Below are 10,709 nucleotides of genomic sequence, written 5' to 3' on the forward strand. Positions count from 1 at the left end.
TTCACAGCGCTATGAAACAGCTGGCACCTTTCCATTTCATTTCTCATCTTTGCTGTTCAAGCCCACAGAATATACAAGTTGGTGGCGAATCGAGTCTACTGTCAAAACTGTGTGTCCATGCAATATACAATAAACAATGTGAAGCACCTCACACTTTGAAAACAGAACACTGCTCTTTATAAAGGAAAGATTGCTGGCTTCTTTGGGGTTTTAATGATTCCATTGTGGGCCGTCTGAGGAGAATACCTGTCATCAGTTTGTAGAACAGCAATGTGAAATCTTAGCATTCATAGGAAAGTTAAAGTACTTCACTTTATTTAAATATTGTCGAGTGGTTGAGAGGAAGGAAAAGATGGAAAAGCTTAACTTCCTCAGCAGGTTTATATGCTTTTGCACACATTCCCCCAGGCATACACTGGATTTATAATGTTTGCCTTCCTTTGACAGATTTTAAAGCTTTACTGGACATGTTTTAACACCCAGGCCTCAGGACAGGCATGGATGGGTTTCATGGTTCATCAAGTGTACACAGAAGACCCTGTACGGTTCACAAAATAACCTGTGATCATCATCGGGACAGTTCACCCGAAAGTTCTGTCATTAATCACTCACTTTCATGCCATTCCAAAAGTTCTGTGTTCATCTTCTGACCACAAATTAAGATATTTTTGATGAAATCAGAGAGCTTTGTGACCCTTCATAGACAACAACACAACTGACATGTTCAAGGCCCAGAAAGGTAGTAAAGACATCGTTAAAATAGTCCATGTGACATTAGTTGTGCAACCGTAATGTTATGAAGCTATGAGAATACTTTCTGTGTGCAAAGAAAACAAAAATAATGATCAACAATTTCTTCTCTTCCGTGTCAGTCTTCACCAAGTGTTCATGAGAATAAAAGTCTGAAATTTTCGCACATTACAAAATGTATGACCTCACGTTGTGCCAATTATGTTTACACACTGGCTCCAAAACTTTCGTCCGTCATAAAAATAAAAATAAAAATCGGACCAGGTAAGATTTTCCTGCGTTTTGGCATCCGTAGCAAGCATTTAGGAAAAGAAAAAGAATACGAAAACACCCCTGGAAAATATGCATACAAAAATTTCGGACTCTTAACACATCGCATGCGTGTGGTGATGCAGGAGCCTGTTTAAATCACTTGCTGGTACTAAGCAAATCTGAGTAAAAATGGTTTCTAAGTAAATCCTTCAACAACTTTTTCAGTGTAGTTTTGCACTTCAATTTCAAATGTATTTATTAGATTGAACTTTGAAACTTCTAAGCCTAAAAATAGTTCCTGTTGAACAACATTTATATATTTATTCAGAGCAGCAACGTAGAAAAATAAAACCCCAAGAAGAGTGTTCCAAAGTGTTAGGAATTAATTCTCAAATGTAAGGTATATGTTTTGTTTACTGATACCATACATGCATTTATATGCATAGTGATATTACATTTCATTGTCAGCAAGTACTGAGGTAGTTAAATTGAAATGAGCAGTTTCTAAAAAAAACATTAAACAACAATTCACAGAAACAAATAAAATAACAAATTATTTTTAAGCACCATTAAAGCTATACTAAAAATAATGTTTAAAAATGGAAAAAAAACCTATAATAACCCTCAAACCCATGACCTTGGAATTGCTGCCAGTTAAACTGCAGGATCACCAAAAGTTGTAAAACTCCAATCAACTGGATCAGGCCAAGATGTTCTATCAGAATACGCAGTTTTACTTTCATTAAACTATTGAAACTGCCAGATTAGCCCATTCTCCATCAGATCAGTCGTCTGAGCTGTTTGTTTTCCCTCTCACATTGCTGTTTGGCTGCAGTCCTGTCGCCATTTACAGTGATATGCTTTCAGTGCAGCACATGATTGTGGCAGCTTCCAGATACGTGTGGTTTCTCCTTCTCTGGTACTCCTATCAAAGATGAAGATCAACCACCACAAGGAGCCTATTCTCTATCGCTTCTGCTAGGTCATCATGATGCGACAGTTCAAACTGTGATTGGTGCTAAATATGGATGCATTGCCCTAGAGTACACTTTAGTGACCTCTTCTCCTTTTCAGTGGGTACATAATGTGATAACAAACAGCTGATCTGATGACAAGGGAGTTATACTCCTATGTGCCTGTACCAGTGAAATTTGCCATTAACAGTTTGCAAACTAGATTAACTCATATACGTCATAACTTTATGTTTTCTTTGTCCTGGTCAGAAATCCACTGTTTTCTTTCACCCTCAACAAGGTTGCATTTTTTGTGTAATATTATTTTGATTATAGGTATTGATCATTAGTTTTTATAATACCTATTCATTATTAATAGTTTCATTTACACAGATGTATATAAATGTAAATAAATACATTTATTTTTAAACGTTTTACCTATTTCTAACTAAAAAAGTAATGCATCAAAACTAATACATTTGTATATATTTGTGTTTTTTTTTTAGAAATACATATTTTAGATATTATCCTATGTTTTTTATACGATAATGCCTAATAAAGTTTACCAAAAGGTTGTGTTTTTGTTGTATAGCCTATATGTTGAAGTTGACTGAGGCCACCTAGTGGACCACGACTGCTAACTAGTCGTCAACCTTAAATTAGTTTGATTTGTGACTATTTTTGGCGAGGTCAAACTGGCTGCTTTCCTCAATCTGTTATGAAGACTGCAGTTTCATAAGCTGTTATGAACAGCTTTCATGTGAGTGGATTTCTCAATCTCATCCCATCTGGACTGCAAGGAGCCCCAATTTATAAGGTCGACACAAGTTTAACTCTATAACCAAGTGGCCATATTTCACTTCTAGTTTAATATTGGCTTAAATAGGAAGGACGATTGCTCGATTGTGTTTACTTGATACGCAGAGTTATCAACACAAACAAATTAAGTAATGAGCATGCGTCGATATTTTGTATATTTTCTGTCATGTTGTGATTAAGTTTCTGTCATTCATTTGGGAAGACTAATGTGACGTATCTTTCCGCGTGTTTCATGATGACAGTCAACATTTTGGGAAAAAGATACGTAATCAAATACAAGGTCATGAAAACTGGGCCATAGCTCTGCTTTGTTTTCCGCTGTAATACTTCAAATCGACCAATAGAGGACAGGAGAGAGTCGTTGTCAAGTCACATTAGATTGAACATTAGAGATCACAGGGACAAAGAGCTGTTGTTCAGTCAAGCACAGTGCTCCATAAATCAAGACTACGATGGTAACATGATAAGCAGATTTCAGTCTTTGATGGTTTTTACTTGTTTTGTTTTTTTTAAATCTCTCCCTACACTAAACTTAGGAAATGCTGTTTCTAATTTACCATATTTAAGCAGTTTAACCCATACTAAGATGATTTGTTGGTCTAATCTGGTTTAAAATAGTCTCTCAGCCTTGCCAAGCTGGTTTTAGCTGGTTTAAGTTGTTCTTGCATCCTAGTCTAGTTTAGTCCTTCCTAATTTTGGTTTGTTTCTCTTTTGAACATATTGCTGATTGCTACATACCCTGTTAAATAGCTGAATATATAACTAAAATGCACTAATATAGGTTAAGTCTATTATAAAATTCCACCCTGAACTAGACTTCTGTTTTCTGTAGCAAATACCATTTCTAAGTTAAGTTGTATAAGCAGTTTAACCCAGACTAAGACTGTTTGTTGTTGGTCTAAGCTGGTTTAAGATGGGTTTTCAGTCTTGCCAAGCTGGTTTTAGCTGGTTTAAGCCGTTCTCCTGTCCTGACTTCAGCTAGTTTTGTTGGCAGCCAGCTGGTCGCTCAGCTTGACTAGCAGAAATGTGCAAAAAAAGAATCTCTAAAAGCTATCTTTTCTAGGGTTTTAAAAGAAACTTCAAAGAAATGTTTGAGGAATATATTTTGTATTGTAAGTCTGGTAATCGTGTCTATGCAGATTTAGCACAAGTGTAAGATGGTGTTTGAATAAAGTTGGCTTTGCCGTGCAGGGTATCCGAGTTCCTGGCAGTGCCAGCTGGAAGAACCACAGGCCGATGCCAACATCCCCCCCTTTACCTGGCATTGTGCCCTCTGCGTGCCCGTGCCGTGCACTGAGTTGCTGAGACAACCAAAGCAGTGAAGTGGAGCAGTCCCAGCTGCAGCCCAGAGCACAGTGAGTAATGCTGTGCTTACAGTCAATCTTTATATACACACATATTTACTGACCTAAACTTGCACTCTTAGTCAACTCTTCCTCCCTATCTCACTGTATATCACTATTTGTTCATGCACACACGCAGAGCCTTTTTTACGGTCATGCTTCTAAGAAAAAAGTGTGCCTTGACACAATAACAACTGCGCTAATGAAGTCCTCCCATTGTCCTGCCCAGTTTACAGCATGAGAACCTCTGGGGTCAAGCACAGGGCAGCTGCTCAAAACACAACTGATCTCAGCTTTGTGGGCAGATCTCAGTGTCTATTCCCGCTGCCTTTTGCCTGATTCCCTGAATTCTTGGCATGAATGCGTATTTATGAATCATGAACAAGTCAGATTCTCAAAATTCCAATGTTACTCTCCTTTTTCTTTGCTGCCCTCCCACTCTTTCTCTAAAACTGTCATGTGGTCAGTTGTGTTTTGTGACAAAAGTCAGTAGAAGTTCCATCGTTTTCTCCAGCTAAAGGCACTTTTGTGCCCCGGAGCACATTATTCTTTTTGCTATATGTCACACCATTTTTATTTTTTTACACATTGTTATCGTTTGATTTAGAATAATTTTCATTGATTATTTTAATTATAGTTTTGTTTTTATTAGTTTTTAATGTAAATATATATATATATATATATATATATATATATATATATATATATATATATATATATATATATATATATATATATATATATATATATATATATTTATATATTTTTTTTTTTTTATGAATTTACTTCAACAAATGAATTAATTGTATTTTTAATTTGTATTAAATTAGTAAAAATGTATAAATTCGCATTGCAATGATTTGTCTATTAATTTATATTTTCCCAAGACTTTTAATCTTAACCTATGGAAATGTTTTATTATTTGTTTATTATTTGATTTTTAATGCATTTACTTTAATAAATGACCTAATTTTATTTTTAAGTGATATGAAATTAGTAAACATTACAAGGCGCAGCATAAATGGCTGCCCACTGCTCACGGTGTGTTCACGGTGTGTGTGTCATCACTGCTGTGTGTGTGTGCACTTTGATTGGGTTAAATGCAGAGCACAAATTCTTTTTTTTTTCTTTTTTTTTTTTTTTTTGAGCTCGAATTCTGAGCATGGGTCACAATACTTGGCAGTATGTCACGTCACGTCAAATTATGCAAAAAGCCTGAAAATATAATTTTATTTTTGTGTAAATTAAAGTATTTTGTGTATACTAATGAAATTTGCCATTTGATTTCCAAAAAAACTACTGAATTAATGATTTATAAAATATTCATGATGGTTTGGAGGGAGCAACAAAAATGCTTGAATTCCACTGTGACACATGTATATCCACTTGTTAGGAGACCATTTAAAAAATTAGATGAAAATGAGAATAATGAGAAATTAAAAGTGTTTTAAGGGAGATTCATTTCTTCCTTTCCAATGTCTTCATGACCAAAAGTGCCCATATAAGAGACACCCAAGTCTCCTTGTATGCCACCCTCAGAAGGTCAGCTGGCAACTCTGATATGATCAGCAGCATCGTGACTTGAGTGTGCGGGGAGCAGGACTTGACTCAGACCTGACTCACTGCTCCTGTGGGTTCATTTCTCCACTGATCTCGCAGCTTTTGCCCTCAGCTGCGCCGGGGACAGACTTGCACAAGTTCAGGCACAGAACAAGCTGAGCGCCTGATGAAAGTAAATAACTCGGATCAGCGTGGGGACATTATGCCGTGTTGTTTGGCCCCTGTGATAGTCAGATATTCAGAGAAAATGCAGAGCTTGACGATGACAGCTGTGAATTTCTCCCAATGGTGCAAACAGAGTGACTGAGTACATGCTGTGTGCTTCTATTCTGGTAATGGCGATAATAATGAAGATGATTAAGATAATGACATGGGCTGCAATCATCGTTATATTTGGGTGAGGTCAGCCGTGTGGGCTTAGAGCTATGATGAAGCAATATGATATTGTTTTCACATTCAGGTAGTGTAGATCATATGGGGGATGATGCCCGTGACTACAATAGATATGACTTTAGCATTACATCATTAAATGATGCGTTCATGTGACAAGAATATTTCTCAGATGAGACATAATCCTGATTCAGTGTGATGATGATAATAAGTGGAGAGTGAGGCTGAGATCACTTGTAAATCAATGTGAACTGATGCTGAAGAACGCACGTAACACCAGGCATTCATTATTAAACCCACATGCATAGTTATGAACCTCTCAGCCTACAGTAAATAAGCATTCATTTATTAGTTCTACAAAATGTTACTTTGTCTATTATTATAACCTTTTAGCCAATTTGGGTTTTTCGGTGCTTAATATTAATTATATATTATTAAGTTATAATAATATACTATAAAATTATGTAATATTACTATTATAGAATTATATTGCAGACCCCTTTCAGTCGGTCACTCATAACATCATGTCGGATGACCGATGAATTGGGATCTTGCTTAGAGAGACCAATCCACTGGAATATCAGTTGCCTAGAGTTGCTGGAAGTGCGCCTTGCCTTGATCCGTCTCAAAGGACACTTATGAGGCAAGCATGTACTAGTCCGCACGGACAACACTGCGACCGTTGCATGAATCAACCAACAAGGTGGCCTACGCTCCTGTCGAAACTCGCTTGTTACCACCTCCTCTGGAATCAGGAGCATCTGAGGTGACTTTGTGCCATTCCCATTCCTGGTCTGCACAACCGTGCAGCTGACGAGCTGTCACGAGCTGCGCTCTCGGGAAAATGGTGACTCCATCCCTAGATGGTCCAGCTGAAATGGAGTCGTTTCGACTCTTGACTCTGCTCGGTTTGTCTCTCCAGAAACCTCTCACTGTCAGTTGATCTACCAAGGGAACACTCAGCATGGACGCACTGGCACACAGCTGGTCACAGGTCCTTCGTAAATATTGGATACCGGCTCCACACGAAGGCTATAGAATCTAATAAACATTTTGGGGGTGGCCCAGCCCGCAGCTCTACAAATATCTGCCAGCAAGGTGCCACGAGTGAGGATGGGCAGGGCACACCATGAGCCTATTAAGCTAGGGTGATGGCATCCACTATGCAGTGGGCCATCCTCTGCTTAGTGATGGCATTCCCCTTCTGCTGGCTTCCGACAGACAAAGAACTGATCTAAGGTCCTGAAGCTATGCGTCCTGTCTACATAGCATCTCAGTGCTTCGGTGGGACAAAGCAAATCTAAGGGCTGGGTCTGATACCTCCGGGGCAGCCAGGAGGGGTGTTTATGATTTAGCCTTCTCACCCCCCTAAGGAAGCTGATGATCAGGTCATGCTTCCCCACCAACTTCCCTTCCACATTGTCGTGGTTGGCAGCAATTACAGTCACGCTGACTTTAAGGGTGGAGGGAGACCACATTCTCTCCAACCCCTGCTGCAGAAAGGACATCATGACTCCGATCCAACATTTCCTGGGGTCTTCTCTGTTAGAATTGTGAGATTCAGAACAGTTGGTCATTTTATTGTGGTAGTATGTTGTTTTAGCAGTGGAGACATTTGCAGACAGGGAAAAGAGAAATGACTGATACACACTAAGGTCAGTCAAGTTTTTTTATTTGTTCCATTTCCTCTCTGCAGCCCTGACTCTAGAGTGATGCTCTTGGAGAACATCAGACAGCGAATGGGCAGAGGGGGTAGTACATGCTGGTCTGGATAAAAAGGTGCAAAAGTTGTGCAAAAGTAAGATGTTAGAATAGAGCAGAGAGTGTCAGTAGCTGAAAACTGAAAACTGAGAGGGTGAAAGAAGTGAGGATGAAACCATAGAGGATAGGTCAGAGGGAGAGAGTTAGCATAGGTTATGACAAAGGTGACCCTTACCAATTTTATACTCACCTGATTACTCGTTATTGAAGTCAGCTGGCCATGCCTTACTTAGCAAACCAAAACTGTAAAGTCACAAGATATGCATGAGAAAAAAACGCAACTAGAGCACTCGTTTACCACAGTAAACACAGTAATTAAAACAACGTTTCTTAACAACGACAACCGTGCTAAAATCGAATGAGAACCGAAAACAAAACACTTACAAACTGCTGTCCTCTTCTGCTGCTTCTTCATATTAATATTTAAGCACCCTTTAAATTTAAATCACAGGGCTCCACATTAAAGAATGTATTTACTTATTGATTTATTTTTTATTTGTTGTTTAGTTAATTCAGACTTTAGTTTTTTGCTTGCATTTCCAGTGGTCCCCATTCATATTATATCTATTTTAAATATGTATTCATTCCTATAAAGATATATATTTAATAGTTGTTGTTTTTTTTAAATACATATTTTGTTTTATATTTACATTTTTTGATATTTATTTATTCAAAAAAAAATCAAATCTTTCCAAAACTTAATTTGCAGCAAGCTTGCATGTAAAAAAAATAGAAAAAAGAAAAAAAAAATAGTCTAAATGTTGTCAGAATGATAGTCTTACTGGTCAAACAGTTTTCAGAGGAGGAAAACTTTTTTTCTGTCCCCCACATTTTATATTCTATTTTCTGTTATTAAAGTGATTTAATGACTGTATAGGACAGACTATACATAAGCTTTATAATTTAGTGCAGTGACAATCCTGAAAGGAGACAGGTAGAACAATGTGTCTCTCAGCAGTTAGGACGCAGGTGTGCTGCTCCAGTAAACGTGCTGAAGTCCAGCTGACTGGGAGGGCTGCTGCACACACACAAACGCCCCCCTCTGCATATGGGAACTAATGCACTCTGGCTGAGACTCCTCCTCCTGTCACTGTGGCTCTGAGAGAGTGTGTCTAGGCCAGGCCTGCGAGTGTGTGTTCATGAGCGTGCATGAGAATGCACGTTTTGCACGTGTGCTTGTCGTGGACCGGGCCGCGGCTGTAAGCTGCTTTGAAAAGGCTCAGAGTGACCACTTCCTAGATACACACTGGGATTGTTGTGGAAGATGCGAGCTGTTTGCACATGGAGCTGCATGACTGTCAAATGCTCAGTCTGAACACAACATATCTGTCTGAATGAGTTTCAGTTTCAGATCTGCGTGCTTAGGAGTGTTACCTGTTAAACTGCTGTCAGTTTTCTTTTGAAGTTACAACTAATGGTGTAATTATGAGTATAATAGATATATACATATTATGAGAAACAGTATGTGCATTCTTGTCTTATTTTGTCTTTCAAACAGACAACTGGTTTTGTTGTGATCACATTTTAAAAAGATTAATTTTTTTTGAGATTACACATTTTTACAAAAAGTATATAAAAAAATAGTATTATATTGAATTTGTTATATTCTAATATTTTTTTATAAATTGTGGCTTTTTTTTTCTTATATATGTATATATGCATGTATGTGTGTATATATATATATATATATATATATATATATATATATATATATATATATATACACATACACACACTGTATTTGTATGTGTGTGTATCTATCTATCTATCTATCTATCTATCTATCTATCTATCTATCTATCTATCTATCTATCTATCTATCTATCTATCTATCTATCTATCTATCTATCTATCTATCTATCTATCTATCTATCTATCTATCTACCTATCTATCTACCTATCTATCTACCTATCTATATAATATATATACTGTGTGTAAACCAAACAAACAAACAAACCAGTCCTAAACATAATCCGGAATCCACAGTAATAGTGGAACATTCCGTTTCTATGTCCTCGTCATTTTTGCCATCAGTACAAAAAATGCAGAACACTTGAAGGTACATTATGATTAGGGTACGTCCTGTATTCTGTAAATATTTGATTTGAGCATTTATTTCAGAAACGCCCAAGTAACACCAGGAGAAAAGGTGTGTGTTGTGTTTATTTGTGTGAGTTGTGAGTGAATCTGTGAGTTTTCGTGTCTGTGCTCTGCTGGGAACAGGAATATCAGGTTTCCTCTGTGTGCACAATGTGTACTCAGTGTTTCCTCTGTGTTCTCCTCCTGTCAGCACAAAGCAGTGCTACGTCAAAGCCACACGCCTCACTGCTCCTTCCGTCTGAGTGTGTGCGCGCGAGCGTTACCGGCTGCACAGCAGATTTTATTGGACAGGTTTTAATTTGACTGCTGGGCATCTGTTGATTCTCTCTGGTAATACATTAACACCTCAGGAATATGCAGATGGATTGAGCTGTTAAACTGTCAGGATTTGAGACTCAGAGCAGCAGTGAGAATCAGGGAACAAATACTCAAAAATGAACTCTGTTCAGTATGTCAGTTACATCTAACACGAGTTCCCAAACTTTTTAATTCAAACCCCTTTGATTTAAAATGTTGTACCTCCTGAAATTTGTAAGTTAATGTTTCAATAGTTTAACAGTGCATGTGTATGTATGTGGTCACATGACATGCAGATAAATATGATACTGTTTAAAAGTTTGGGATTAGTAAGATTTTCTTGAAAGAAATTAATATTTTTGTGCAAAGATGCAATAAATTTATCAGAGGTGGCATGCATATATATATATATATATATATATATATATATATATATATATATATATATATATATATATATATATATATAAAATATGTGTGTAT

Source organism: Carassius gibelio, chromosome B24 (assembly GCF_023724105.1).
Source record: "Carassius gibelio isolate Cgi1373 ecotype wild population from Czech Republic chromosome B24, carGib1.2-hapl.c, whole genome shotgun sequence".
In the NCBI taxonomy this organism is placed as follows: Eukaryota; Metazoa; Chordata; class Actinopteri; order Cypriniformes; family Cyprinidae; genus Carassius; species Carassius gibelio.